The sequence below is a fragment of the Idiotropiscis lumnitzeri genome, chromosome 22, assembly GCF_059441095.1.
Source record: "Idiotropiscis lumnitzeri isolate Australia: NSW breed Sydney's pygmy pipehorse chromosome 22, RoL_Ilum_1.0, whole genome shotgun sequence".
NCBI classification, from domain to species: domain Eukaryota; kingdom Metazoa; phylum Chordata; class Actinopteri; order Syngnathiformes; family Syngnathidae; genus Idiotropiscis; species Idiotropiscis lumnitzeri.
In genome coordinates this window covers 4,514,941-4,530,882 of record NC_142412.1, presented here as the reverse complement: position 1 = coordinate 4,530,882, position 15,942 = coordinate 4,514,941, and positions in this window count along the sequence as shown.

The following is a 15,942-nucleotide window of genomic DNA, read 5'->3' as shown; positions in this document are numbered from 1 at the left end:
TTGTCGGCGCGGTGTTGTTTCAGGCTGATAATCGATTTTTATGCCACTGAATGGGGCAGGAGGGCGGGCGTGTGTCACAGTAAAGCCGAATTGGAACACCTCTTCCGCCCGGGCACGAACGGTACTACTTTATCAAGTAATATCACATATTACGGCATATTTCGACAAATACAAGATAAAACGGTAATGTATGTTTAAAAAAAAAACAAAATGGTCACGTTAACGTTTACGTCTCATCTCTCAGTCATAGTTAACTCATTTACTGCCATTGACGGCTAAAGACGCAAAGTTTGCGTGGCAGCCAAGATGAGGATTCACGACAGGACTCGGATATTTTATGGTGAAAATCTTAACATGGGGTACCATAGCCAGGTAATTTGATTGTCCAATATTTCCCATTTATTATATATATTGTATTTTTTTTTTATGCGGTCCCACCAAAATGTGAGAAATTTACATTGGAAACGTTTGGTTTAGCTGTTATAAAAGTTTGGTTTTTTAGTGCTGAAAATGCATTTTCAGCTCGCACTGTACACATTTGCTATGTGAGGCATTATCTCACTGCGTGCACCCTGAAGTGGATTAACATCTTTGTGTTTTGTGTTCTTTTTGCCAGATTTCTGACAACTTGCCCTGTGTCATGTTATACAAAATATGAGATGTTTCAAAAACGCTGCGCTGACATTGTAACTGTCAAGATTAAGCTCTCCAGTGCAGCAGTGTTGCTTTATCCTCATAATTTGGGTAATTTATAGTTTAGAATTTTAGAGTAGGACCTGAACGCAACGCCTTAGACCGCTCCGCCCTGATAAAGACGGGTCATTTGCCTACTTCCCAGGTTTACCCGGGTTTTCCAAAACACCTGGGGCACATTTTCAGGGATCACGTTTTTAGAAACAAAAATTTTGAATTTCAAGCAGGTATTTCGCCGGCGTGCGCCGAAGAAGAGCGTGACACTTTATTTCAACTTTATAGAAGAAGGACGATGATTGCAGGAACTTTTGTTGCCACGGAGAATAATCAGACTCTGCGGCACCGCAATAGCCACGACAATTTGGGCAACATTATTGACAATTCCTGGTTTGTTTTTTTTCATAAAGAATCGCTGCCAGAGGCATCACCCCATTTCATTGACAGATGTCATGAAATTAGTTTGTTGTTGTTATTGTTGCTAAACATAATTGATGCCATTTTAAAAAAGCTGCACAACTTATTATATATATTGTATATTTTTTTTAAGCATTTTTGAAGGTGCGCCGCTACTTCGCGGATTTTCAGTTTTCGCGGGCTGCTTTTTTGAACATTTCTCGAGGGCCATGGCGAGTACCTTGTTCACTGCTTGGCAATGATGGCATTATCTTTTTTTTCCAAATGACGACGTTTGACTGTCCAAATGTAGTTAACAAAATTCCCAGATTAGGAGTGAGAGTCAAAATTACAAGTACTCAATCGTCTAGCGGAAAATGAGCTACTGACTGCAACTTGAACATCACCAGCGCTGTGCTGCAGCTACCTGAAATGTTCTTTTTGACAAACGCCAATGCTAACCTAGCTTACACAATCAATAAAAATGGCTGTCCTCATGAAAAACTCATTCAAAATGAGCTTTGACACCACCTTTTCTTTTGAATATTTTTTTAACTTCTCTTAATGAGAAAAATGAGTACCAGTCAGCAGAACCGCCTCCAAATCAACACTGGGAAATCCAAAGACGTGGTGGTAAAAGAAATACAATTAATATTATGCAGAATTGAGTTCAGCCTTTTGGCCCGGCCCTCCCGCAGATAAATGGGATCTTTCTGCTCCCTGTGCCACGTGCAGACAGGGACAAAGACTGCTTGGGAGGGATAATGACTGTAAATATGAAGCCACCTCAGGAAGATACCGTTGTTTATGCTTCACTCATTTGCTGCCATTGACGGATACAGAAGTAAAAAATGACCTGGGCCCATCTACTACACCTTGATCAAGAATTGATTTGATGGATCGTTTTGGATGCCTGCCCTTGGCGTTTTCTATCAACCAGACGTGATATTTTCGTTGATTTAGTTTAGTTGCACAATCGGCTGACTTATTATAACTAACATGGCAAAAAAAAAAAGTCAGTTCTAAGTATTAGTTAGTTTTTCACTTCTACGGGTAGAACCCTAATGATGAAATTGAAAAGTCAAAGTAGCTTACTTCAGGCTTAGCTGGCTAACCCCCACACTTCTAGAGAGTTGCCGACAAGCTAGCTGTGCCGAAAATACAAATTGGCTGAATTTGTATTTTTCAAGCCATACTGTAGATGCACTGGTTTATTGTTCCTTCTGTCCTCTCATGGAAGAGGATTTAATAGCTCAGTCTGTCACTATATATTGTTGACAGAGATTTATTTGCATTTAATAAATGATCATTTTCAGTCCTATCGAGTGAGGGATCCCCATCACTCAGCTCGTTGCTGCTGCTACGCAGAGACTTACATATCATAGTTTGTAGTATTGTTCACACGAAGTTGCATGGTCGAAGTCTCATAGTTCCCCCGGCACGGGTCTACGTCCAAGGGAAGGTCCTCTCCAGATTAATCATTGTCTGGATGGTTGATTCCCAGCTGGTCCCTTACTGCTTGTTTAAAGCTGGCGTTATGTCATTCACTTTTGTATCGTTTGACTCCGGACTTGACGAACGGGGCTCACCTACACACGCTGGTTTGAACGCAACAAAACCAAGTTCTTCTCATCACTCCGTCCCGCCAGCTGCGCCGATATACTTTTGCAGGTTTGGCCTTCGTGTCATTCACTGTTTTGACATTGCATTCCCAATGAGAGGATGAAGGCTCCCTTGTCTCTGTTCATGGTTTTTATGCCTCGCTTGCCTTGGCACGGCCTGTGCCCTCTCTGCCGAATTTTGTGACGGACAGCGGGGGGCGTGACTTGCCTTCATTCTTGTGACAGGTAAGTCACGCCCTCATGGAACATCAGCTGATAAAGACGGGCCACAAATGAGGATTTGCCAGGGGATTAACGCTTACACACTACTGCAATGCTCGAATGCAAAAAAAATTCATATTGCAAACTTGCTTATGTTGAGAGGAGGCCGAGCCATGCGGTTGGGACGGTTTATTTTATAATGTGAAATTGTTGAGGAAAATAAAAGTTTCCGACCGTGTTTGCTTTGTTCAACAATTCAAAGCATCCACAGATATATGGTCTTTATCCTCTGCGACGAATGCTACTGCAGCTTACTGCCGAGTTTTGACCCGGAATTGTTTGTTCCAAACATTGGGCATGCATTTATTATACAAGACACGTGGGTAATTTGCATTTTCAGCACTAAAAAACCAAACTTTTATAACAGCTAAACCAAACGTTTCCAATGTAAATTTCCACCTTTAGATAGTGTAAAAAGACATCCTGAAGCCTGGGCAGTCATTAATTTGATTGTCCAGTATTTCCCTAATGAGATAATGCCTCACATAGCATGAAACACCAAACTAGCAATTAGCATGCATGGCCAAATCAAGTCAGAATGTGCAAGGAGTAGGTACCGGGACCCGTGCGGTACCAGTTGCCCCCCCCACACCGTAGAAGAATTTAAGGACCTTCATTCGCAGCGGTGCAAATGCAATGTGTAGTGCAGTTAGCTAGCTAGCTAGCTAGCCAGCCAGCCAGCTAGCCGACTAGCTAGCTAGCTACTTCCATTTTAACAACCGTTCTAATGTTGCTAACAATTTGCTTTTCAATCAATTTTTTACAGTAAAAATAACAGTTTCCTGAAAATAAGTACCTTTTTTTTGTTTGTTTTACTATCAGGGTAAAAGAAATAAAAGAGAAGTAAATGATGTCTTTGAAAGAAGTGTGCAATTATAAAGGTGGAAATTTACATTGGAAACGTTTGGTTTAGCTGTTATAAAAGTTTGCAGGTTTTCAGTCAGCATATTTATTATCTTCCTTCCAGGTGAAATGCTGACTTCCCATTTTTTTTGCGGGTCTAGCTCTCGCTGGCTCAAATTAGCGTCGGTATTTCAAAATGCAACCGGACCATCCATTTGCATTATTGATAATAAAAGCACTGGCCAAACTGATGTAATAATAATTATAATAGATGCCCCACAGCTGGCTTACTAACGGATTAACACATGTAACTACTTTGGGCACCATTTAAAAAGCCCTATGATCATTAAACCAGTGCTTGGTACTTTCAATGGGCTCTGTCACACTATATAAAGGTGGAAATTTACATTGGAAACGCCATCCCTCAGTGAGCGGCGCTTTTCTTTCGAATCTTGAATAAGAAACTCCGCAAACTGATGCTGCAGGTCGGCCTCACAGGGCGAAGATCCTTTTCAACTTAATGGTGAGCATGCTTCGTACCAGCAAAGATACAACACCCTGGTGGAGGTCCGTAACAATTAACGAAACAGCAGAGGTGGGCGACTCGACAACTTTTTTTCCCCTCAGTATGAAGAATTTTTGAATGTTTTTATGATTTATTTTTTTCTTTTAGTATTATAATAAAAAAACAAATCAAAGTCTTTCTGTCTTTGACGTGACACAACCACCAACCGTAGTGACGTGTAAATATTCCTTTTTCTTTCATTTTTTTTTTAGCTCAAACAGTCTTGTAAGTGGATGACCCTATAAAATTCCGGGCACTCGCGCAGCGACATTTGGCTTCGTTCGGGACCGTGCGTGAGCTCCGAAGGAGACCGGCCGGCGTGCGTTTTGGGTGCGAGAGGTCCCGGGTTCAAATCCCGGACGAGCCCTAAGTTTTATTTGCAGCCATTCTTTTTGTATTTATTTAATTACTCCGACTTTTACCTCTTCCCGAGAGAGATTGTTCCTTGGAATCCGAATTATGGCTGACTGACTTGTGTTTACACCACTCTGCGGATTATTTTGTCAATTAATCGATGAATTGGATTATAAAAAAAAAACATGTATTTTTTAATACGTACACAGGAATTAATATCAACCAAAAAACTTTGATTAACAAACAAGCACGTTACAGCTAAACCAAACGTTTCCAATGTAAATTTCTACCTTTATATAGTGTAGAAAGGCATCCTGAAGCCTGGAAAGTCATTAATTTGAAATTTTGTTGCGAATCGACAAATGTTTGCGGGCGATAAAGACGGGTCACAGAGGCCATAGATCGGAGACAAAGGTTTGACATGGGGGATAACGGCGCCGCCGGGCGCTACCCCCTCCCGCCGGGGCGGGGCGGCCATATTTGGGTTATGTGTGGGCTAAGTGGGCATGGGTTAGAAGTGGTCACCATTTATCGGTCTTGCTCCCACTGAATGCAGTATGCGCTCCCAGCAGTGTGTGGGGCAGCCGCTTCTATTTCAGTGCGTGCTAGACTCGCCCACAGAAATGTAATAATAATAATAAAAAAAAGAAACAACAACAACAAGTCTCTGATTGGACAGTTTTATTGCGCTGTATTTTTTTCCTGTATTGTAGTTCTTATCGGAGAGATTCTAAAAATAAAATGAAAACAAACAAAATAAGTAAGTCCGTTTTATTGAAATAGCACTTTTGTCAGCGAGGGCTCCCAAAGTGTAAACCTTTAATACCACCACAGACGCCAGAAAATTGATACCGTCATTCAGCCACATGCTGCTAAAAATCCAATTTTCAATCGGATTCGTTAAAAGGGCGGCTCTGTCTCTTTAGCAACAGCTGCATCAGCCAGGTTGGTGGTGGACTTGGACTTGACGCACTGAAAGTCTACGTGGCGGCTCTTCCCTTCTTCCTTTTCCCACGACACCTTGAGCACACCGCGAGTCTCTTCGTAGATGAGACCGGAGATACGCTTGACTCCGCCGCGGCGAGCCAGACGGCGCAGAGTGGTCTAAGGCGTTGCGTTCAGGTTGCAGTCTCCCCAGGAGGCGTGGGTTCGAATCCCACCTCAGATCTTGTTTGTTGGAAACGGGCCTCTTCATCCTGAGGCAAAATAACGCTGGATGTGGCTGAGCACGACTCCTTATAAGGCAAAGCCAACAAACGCATTTTTGACCCCCGAAACATGCACAAAAACTCACCAAACTTGGCAGTCTCATCGGAATTAATGACTTCCCAGGCTTGGCGCTACTACTACGATGAAAAATAAGTTGGTAGATGTCTTCAGGGCTGAAGTATCCTCAAATGTGTACAACTTCGGCATTAAGTTGGTCTGTTCTAAACTCCATTGAGATGTCAAACTCCTCTCCTCCACTGAAGACGTCGTTGTTTAACTCCAGGTAACCTAAATATGAGAGCTCCGCCAAGTTTGGTGAGTTTTTGTCCCATTTTGTTTTGCTTCCCCAGTATGAATACTATATATATCATCTCCGCATGAGCCACATAAAGGGCGATTGAAATGCGCAAGGATACAGCTCTATTATCCATCCATCCATTATCTCTTCCGCTTCTCTTTTATTTTACATTATATTATATTATATTATAGACTAATACCAATTTTAGTTGTGGACTTGACACAGATAAAATATGTAAACTCCCCAGTGTTGTGCATTTTAAGAACGTTGGAGCGCGTAAGAGTTATTGTCTGATTAATGAGGGTAATAACATCCGGATTCTGATAAATTTAGAATGGCCGTCAAATTCCACGACGGTGTCCCTGTTTTGCAAGGTTAGGGTGGTCTCGTGTGGCGCGGAGCACCGGTTCGGAAAATGCTCAGCACAGCTGGGAGCTCTTTTTCTAAGTGTTGATGACTGTTTCGGCCATGAGGATGTCACAATACGAAATGTTCATATTAGACGTTAAAATATCAAATTTTTCGCCATGCCCGATGAGACTGCCAAGTTTGGTGAGTTTTTGTGCATGTTTCGGGGGTCAAAAATGCGATCGAACAATCGGCTTTCACAGATTCGGTGTTTCGCTTCAAACACTTACGGGACAGAAGGTCAATTATTTAATTTAGCAGGTTCATATTTACTGAATATGTTTGACATTGATTAAACAATCATGCTGCATGTCCAGCCTCAAGATTTATCCTTGGCCACTATATAAAGGTGGAAATTTACATTGGAAACGTTTGGTTTAGCTGTAGCTCATCTATACCTTTCAAGTTGCACCGTGCCAGCGAAACGTCGCCCCAAATCGTGCCCGGTCCAGCAGCGGTCTGATGGACAGCCGTAACGTATCATGGCTGCCATTTGGCTTGAATAAAACGGTTGAGTTCTTTTGTCTGTTCAAGCCAATGGTTTTCCTGAATCCTGCAGCGCAGTAACTCTTGCTCGTCTGCAGTTGGTCATGTAAGCTCACGTTTGATGCAAAATACTTCAAATATACATATATATATATATATATGTATATATATATATATATATATATATAGGGAAAGGTGAGGTTATAATTTAATACTCCAAGGTGAACATGTCTCTGTCTTCAATTCATGCGTTCATTAAATAAGTCTGATGATTGTTGGATTTCTGCAGGGGATAACCGAGGGTTCACTGTACTCCATAAAATTTAAAAAAAGCGAGGTGAAACACTCAACCAGGGCTGCTTTTTTGAACATTTCTCGAGGGCCATGGCGAGCCATTTATCCAGAGACAGGAGAGGTGGAAAAGTCAAAACCCTTTCGGAAATCAAATGGAGATATATATATATATATATTATAGTATAACTAATTTGAGTAAACATCAATGATTGCATGTTTAAACAGTTGAAAAGGAGAAAAGCAAGATTTTAATTTTCAAACTGATAAACTTTACTATTTGTAAATATTCACTCTCTCTCCAACGGGCCATGGACAGCAGATACCAGGCACTAAAAATTTTACTTTATTGATGAATATCTTGGATTTTCATTGATATTCTTCTGACTTGGGCTTTCACAAACCCCACATTCCCTTCCGGATACCGCAGGTATGCTATGAAGTTGTTCGACTGCTTGGGATCTTAACCACACAATGTTTTAAAACACACGAGACGATACAATAATTTGTATGATCTGAAGAAATTTTTCGCCATGCCCGATGAGACTGCCAAGTTTGTCTTCAAATATGGCACCTGTGGAATGACAAACAAAAATCAAGCTTGATGGGAGAATCCGAAAAAAACAAATTATTTATTTTGAAAAAACACAAAGATAATCAGGTTTTATAATGCAGAGGGTCGCCTTTAAACCGCCCGTGCCCCGTATATATATATATATATATATATATATAGATGATGTACTCGCTAAATTTGGGCTTCTGCTCGTCTCCGTCTTTCTTCTCTCCCGACGAGGTCACTTGGTACTTTCAATGGGCTCTGTCTGAGGCGGGATTCGAACCCACGCCACATTATCTCATCTAACATTGTATAGCATCATTGTATGTGTCAAATGTGAGGTGGGGGTGAGGCCATTCAAACTCTACACAGGAAGACCTGAACTGACATTCAAACACAGTCGCTTTTAGAGTAACACCATTTATTTGAAAAAAAAAAAATCTCCTAACACAGTCAAGAGAGCATTACCAGTTGCCAGGATTTTGCCAGTTCAATCTCGCGCACTCTCTCTCACTCTCTACCACCCGTTCGGTCTTTTATCAGCAACCTAAGCAGACAATGGAGGTCTGTCTGAAATTCTAGCAGGCAGGCAGGAAGCAATCAACCACAGTAGTCAGTCAGGAATTCGAAACTAAAGTGTGTGCGTGTCTCTGACGGGGCACTGAACAAAACCATACGTTCTGGCTTCAGAAACACTCCAATGCACAGACGAAGCTCACCTCGCTTTTTGTAAATTTTATGGAGTACAGTGAACCCTCCTTGCTACCTCATTCATCGAAATCCAATAATAAAAGCACCCGAAACCCTAATCACCTGACCAGCTCACGGCGTAGCAAAAAGGCAAATTTTCAATGCTTAACTGGAGCTCGTCAATTATGTCGATGTAGGAGCACATGTTTGCTAGGCCAGTGTTGTAGGCCCACATCCATGGTGCTACTTTGTATAGTGTTTTCCACACAACTATCTCTAACCATGAACAAATGCACTCGAGGCATGTTTTGAATAAAAACAAACGAAAAACACTTACCTCTCCGTTTCAACAGCAGTTCGTCGAGGGCCATGGCGAGCCATTTCATAAAAGCTGCGTGGCCGGAGGGCACCACAGTGGTGACACTATTATTTATGGCTTTCATTGATTGATGAGTGGATTATATTGTGTTATTTGAATGTTTTTGTTGTCGTTTTTTCCAGTAAGTGTAGGTCTGAATAAATGAAACTAATATTTATGTGATTGCATATTGTGAATAGCCTGACCAAAACGAAGACTGCTTTTTAGGTAAAAAGTCATACGATAATGTATCGACCAGGTGTCACCACTGTGGTGCCCTCCGGCCTGTCCTAAAAATAGCTCACCAGTTACATCCCAGTGGACATATGATGTCAATTCAACATCATAATAATAATAATAATAATAATAATAATAATAATAATAATAATAATAAATTAATTAATATTAATCTTAGTCATTCGCCCGTTTTCGAACAATGTCTGCGAGCGAGCCCGTGGACTGTACCGCTACACCACAGTGGTAATGTTGTAAAGTGGGTATTTATTGTGACTTCAGCCAATCCAATTGGAAGTTGACTGCTCCATTCCGGAGTTCATCATCAACACATCCAACAAACTATTGATCCTTCCCCTCGTCGCCCCGCTCACTGCGAGTCCGCGGGCCGACTTATAGGAGAAGAATGTCCATGTCCGAAGGAGGACACAATGTCTTTCACATACATTTGGATTCCCGCATGGTAAATAAGTAATTGATTCATTTAACTTAGGTCTTGTCTTTCTCATGGTTTGTAATCAGAAATGAACACATCTTCACATTGAGGCACAAAAATACTGTCTACATACTGTTACAGGAAAAAGAACATTTGGGTAAAAAAAAAATCATTCATTTAGGACCACTTTGGAATAAAACTTTGTTATACATTTGTCATTTGCACTGTACAAACTGCAATGAGTCATGGAAAAACTAAAACTTGTGTTGCTGCCTATTCAAGGCAAGCGACTGCTGAGTGTTTAATGAAGCATGTTTGTGTGCAGCCCAGTTGGAGCTCTAAAATTATTTGCTGAAACTGATGAGATGATTTTACGGTCACTAGCTATTTTATAAAAGTTTGGTTTTTTAGTGCTGTAAATGCATTTTCAGCTCGCGCTGTACACATTTGCTATGAGAGGCATTATCTCATAAGGGAAATATTGGACAATCAAATTAATGACTGCCCAGGCTTCAGGATGTCTTTTTACTAGTAGTTGAGACGAGACGCATCGACGTGCATAATTTTATCTGTCATCCAATGTAAGAACCCTTCACAATATGTAAACAATGTGACGACATTGTCAAAGTCAAAAACTATCCCGAGGCTGTCAGTTATGAATGAATAAATGAATAAATAAATAAAGAATGCCACCTTTCATTTCACAGGGCACACCGGACGGCGTACCAGCAGGTAAAAGTCGGAGTAATTAAATAAATACAAAAAGAATGAAAACCTTGTGTTGGTGCTTGCTAAATGATTTTCCATAAGATTAAGATTGAACAAAATGGTGAAACAAAAATTTAAAAAGTAAATACTGTAACTATGAAACATTGAAACTGCAATAATTCACGATTAATTTCAAGATTCATTGGAGGGAAAGGCCGCCCTCAGCTCCGAAAACTTTGAAGCCCCGCCCCCGTCATATAGTATTTCGGAAACAAAAAATTTTAGCCCCAGTGTTTGTCCCAGGTCTTAAGATGCTACAGACAGAACTTTCCCGGCTCCCCGCTCAGCTCCGGTTCCATGGAAATTTACATTGGAAACGTTTAGTTTAGCTGTTAATGAAGTTTCGTTTTTTTAGTGCTGAAAATTCCCAGCCAGTCGCAGGGGACATCCAGACACCGCCACTGAGTGGGAGTGGGCTAAAGCTGCACTGCTTTTATTCTGAAATTGGAGAGATTTCGCCGCTCCTTCCTGCCGATCTATTTTTTTCTTCTTCTTTAGCGACTGGCCAGAGCATTACCAGGTGCCAGGATGGCGGAGCGGTCTAAGGCCTGTTTGGACTTCTTTGTTTGCAAATATGCACTCCGTGCGGACGAGCATATAGAAAATTGTCTGCGTTTGGAGAGTCCTGCTCAACCCTCCAGAGGGTGTGACTTACCTGTCAAAAAAATGAAAAATCAGAGCAGTAAAAGAACAAGCACAACATTTGTGAGCTTGGCTGACCTGGACTTGTCACAGCAAGGACAACCTAAACAAATACAAATTATTTTCGTTGATGTTTTTCTCCGGGCAGGTTCACAAAATCTACCTTATATTTGCTCGGATGAGTGTTTAGGCCTTGAGGATGTCACAATACTCATAATCAGCTTTGTTTTAGACCACAATTGAAAAACCAGCACTTGTTGAAAAGCGGCCATCATAAATGAAAAAGCTTTTGATACCTGTAGGGTCTGATTCCAATAGAAATTTCTTGTATGATTTGATTTAGAAGATTTAAAATGCGAGTTCTACAACCACATGTGAGCAACAGGGCATGCTCGCGTCACAGTAAGCCGAAGGGGCCGCTTGGCACCGCCCGTGCCCGGGGAAGGTGCTCCAATCCAACTTTATTTATTTGGCGCATTTCACAACGGCTGTGATGAAGACCTATCAAGCCTGGACCAAAATATTTCTCAGCAATAGAAGCGATGAACAAGTTCTGCTCCAGCATCTCAAACACCAGGCACGTGTGGTTCTTATGCTGGAAGCACTCGTAGGCCCTCACAAAGTTGAAATCATCTGCTATGAGAGGCATTATCTCATAAGGGAAATATTGGACAATCAAATTAATGGCTGCCCAGGCTTCAGGATGTCTTTTAGCAAGGACTTGTGATCTCGCCAGAAAGATGAGTCGGCTTCGGATGCCTTTCTACACTATATAAAGGTGGAAATGTACATTGGAAACGTTTGGTTTAGCTGTTTGCCTGTGATGTGTGCATGTTAGTCCATACCTCTCCTACCATGCCATTCCACACGTTGTTGATCTTCTCCCAGGAGGCGTGGGTTCGAATCCCACCTCAGACAGAGCCCATTGAAAGTACAAAGCAAACACAGTCAAGAGAGCATTACCCACTGCCTGCCCAAAAACATGAAACATATCAGTCTTTTTTACATTACTATTACTAGAACAAACAAAACTTGCTTCCAGGAACAACAAGACTAGGCTGTTATCTGTGATGTAACACTTGTCAATTTAAAGATAGATTCGTCATGTGCCTCTTTTCGTTAGCGGCTAGATGTTTACCTCAATCTCCGCGTGTCGCACGGCTGATCTGATTATTGGAGTAGAGCATGAAAACGGCAGATCGGATGGTAATGGACAAAACATGGGCACAGATGGAAATGAGGTGATGATGGAGCAGAGGCAGCCATGTTGGACATCGTCTGGGGGTGAGAAGGGCTCCACCTGGCACGGTTTTGCCGCTGTTCGGGTTTACCAGTTGCCAGGATGGAAGAGCGGTCTAAGGTGTTGCGTTCAGGTCGCAGTCTCCCCAGGATACACACAGTGCCGCCAAGTGGAATAAAAAATTTGGCAGTTGTATGTGTTTCGACATCCTGAAGCCTGGGCAGTCCAAACTTGGCAGTCTCATCGGGCATCACCTTTCATTTCACAGGGCACACCGGACGGCGTACCAGCAGGTAAAAGTCGGAGTAATTAAATAAATACAAAAAGAATGGCTGGGGAATAAAAAAATAATACGTTTTAATAATAATTTGGTTTTTTTGTTATAAAATGAATTTCACTCTCTCTCTCCCCGTATATATATATATATATATATATATATATATATAGACATGCACATGGCAACCAAAGCAGTACCACAGCTGTTATATGACGTAGATGCAAAAAATATTGCATAATTGCTGGCAGAGGTGCAGGGTTCGATTCCGAACATGCAAACTTCACACAGGAAGGCCGCTAACTGCGATCAAGGCTCCCTTGAGGAGCAGACACAGTGTACAACCCAATCTGACTTCCTGTCAATTTAGAATGTGGCTGGCGGAAGGCGGGTGGGAAGGAGAGAGAGGAGAGACCGATTTCCTAACACTCTTCTCGGCTTGGTTTAGGCCAACAGTAACCTTTAAAGCTCTTCCTAGACACGAGGCGCCTCTGCTCCTCCTGGAATCTCTTCGGCTCCCTCCACAGGTAAACAGTAAATTTAGCATTCGAATAAGTGCTTTGCAGGCCTTCCCCATGTGTCAATCCAATGGGTCATATATGGAACACTCATAACGTTATATTAAATATCGATATATATAGTGCAGTAAGTTAAAACATAAACAATATTTTTTGTCACCACTAGGTGGCGCTGTCCTTTTTTTTTTTTTTTTTTTTGCCAGTGCTGTACTCTCCGACCTCGATCCTACGGCTTTATTCAGAAAAAAAACGCCGGCCGTCTAACCACTCCAGCGCCCCGTCGTGCCGCTCGGCGAAACTACAATGCCCCCGAATATTTTTTAGACCCGCGAAGATAATGCATCGAAGTCCTCCCCATTTGTGTGGAGATGTCATGTTTTGAAGGAGACATTTCATCGGTACTTAGCAAAGTACAACCCAGGAGCCACATCTGGCCCACCCGAAGATAAACTACAAGAAGACAACCCCCCCCCAAAAAAACCACCGACATGATCCGTGTGGAACGTTTCGGTTCCATCCGCAGGTTTCTCCACATCGCTCTTCTTCCACGGACATCAACGGCGCGGCTCTCACAAGCTGACACAGCTTAAGATAGTGACTCTGTGCTGAAGAGTGTGTGGCAAAATTGGGATACGGGTCTGGACTTGCGAACTCGCGCAGTGTGAGCACATTGAGCTCTGGGAAGTACATAAAATGCAGAATGGCATTTTGTTTGCGAGTATTAAAAGAGGCTGTAATGAGGCTTGCTAACGGGGGGCGTGACTTGCCTTCATTCTTGTGACAGGTAAGTCAATTGATCAGTTCTGTGTCTGTGAAAATAGATAAACTATTTTCGTCTTCTATAAATAACAAACGTTGTATAATTGGTTTGAACCACTGTTTCATTTTCCATATAAAAATGTTTGGATATTTTTGTTTGTCCGCTCGCCGACCCTGTTAACGAGGCGGCACAATAATTGATTTGCGAGCGTTCGGGACCGACGTCAAATTAATGACTGCCCAGGCTTCAGGATGTCTTTTTACCAGATGGTGTCTGGCAAGGCTGGACGATTTTTAAAAATGCCCTGACGCCTTTTTTAGACTGAAATAACTTATTAAATATCTAAACACATTTGTTTTTTGACGGCCGCAAAGGGGTGGGCGTGATATTATCCGGTGACACATTCTGACGACAAAATTGTAGGCATTTTGACAGGATCAGATCTCGGAATAGAGCTTCCACACGTTTGTCAAACATGCGCATAGTCGTCACAGGATTGTGTGGCTCTGTCTGAGGCGGGATTCGAACCCACGCCTCCAGGGGAGACTGCGACCTGAACGCAACGCCTTAGACCCTCCAAAACGGGTGACAGCCTTTGTGTAGTAAACAGAATCTTGTGTCATTTGTGCGGCCCCACAGGACCCGACACCAAAACCCCAAAACCCCACAGCGGTGACGCCACAGCAGTGTGGGCGGGGACTCCCCTGGACAGTGTTCCTGTTGCTACATTGCTGGCTGCCGCAAGTCATCTCGCTGCCGATTGTCTTCAGCAACTTACGAACGAACGGCGACTCAAAGTGCACTCGGGCAAAATTCCCCCCGCTTTGCTCTCCACCGTTCAAACGTTTGGTTTAGCTGTTAATGAAGTTTCGTTTTTTAGTGACTGAATGAATGTCGGTGATGGACTTGAAAAACTTTCTTACTCACCAGGGTGGCTTATTAATTGTAGATTAACTTTGTTGCAAGCAGAAGTGTGGATAGATAAATATTTACATGATAGCTACGGCGTTTTGCAGCTACAGGGAAAGTGGCAAATAAATCCTTTACCACCAAATAACAACAAAAAAGAACACACACTCTGAGCTTTTAATACACCCAATGGAAAAATGGCCCATTGGTAGAATGGTTTCCCAACCGAGAGGTTGCGGTTTCGATCCCCAGTAATTGTGACCATCTCTAAGTATCCTTGAGCACGATACCGAACCCCCAGTTGCTCCTGATGGTATGCCATCAGTCGGTCAAGCGCTTTGACTACTGAAGATAGAAAAGCGCTATAAAAGTGACAGCCCATTTACCATTTGAACATTGTTCATTTTGAACGTGTCTAAAATGAATGTTAAACGCAATTAAACATCCTTTAAATGCTGTTGCACCTCAAATGCCTTTATTTAACACCAACTGTCGCTCAAGTGTGAATGATTGGTTGCTGTCTCTGTCCCCTCTCTCTGTGCCTTTTCCGGGCAAACATCACAAAAAAGTGAGACCCAAATGCAGTCACAGAAGAACGCAATCAAAGTGCACCAAAGGTTAGTCAGAAGCAGTTCTGGCTGAGAAAGAACAACAACAGTGACTGAACGGACGCGACAGTCATCCGTACGGCTACCGGCAATTATCTCTGACTGGCAAGCCACTGGAACACGTTCAGGTCGGACAAAGGTTTTTGAGGAACTACAGTTGCGTTGACTGCTTTCAACGCTTGCTTGCTTTTTCTCCGACGAGTGATATTTTTTATGCAACAGGACTTGTGTCTGAGCAAAAACACGGTGGTGGGAATGCTGTGGATTGTAGACTCTATATTCTATAGCTATACTGTCTATGGCACCAATTTGGTGGATTGGCCCATTGGAGAGGATTCCCAGCGAGGTGCACCTCATCCAGGGAACAGCATCCTGGAATTATTGATAATAATATCATTGTTGTTGTTATAATTGTAATAATTGTTATTATTATTATTAATAATAATAATAATAATAATAATAATATTACTAATATCTGTCAGACGTGTGATAGTTCTATGCTGAACCTGAAATGAATGCAAAAATG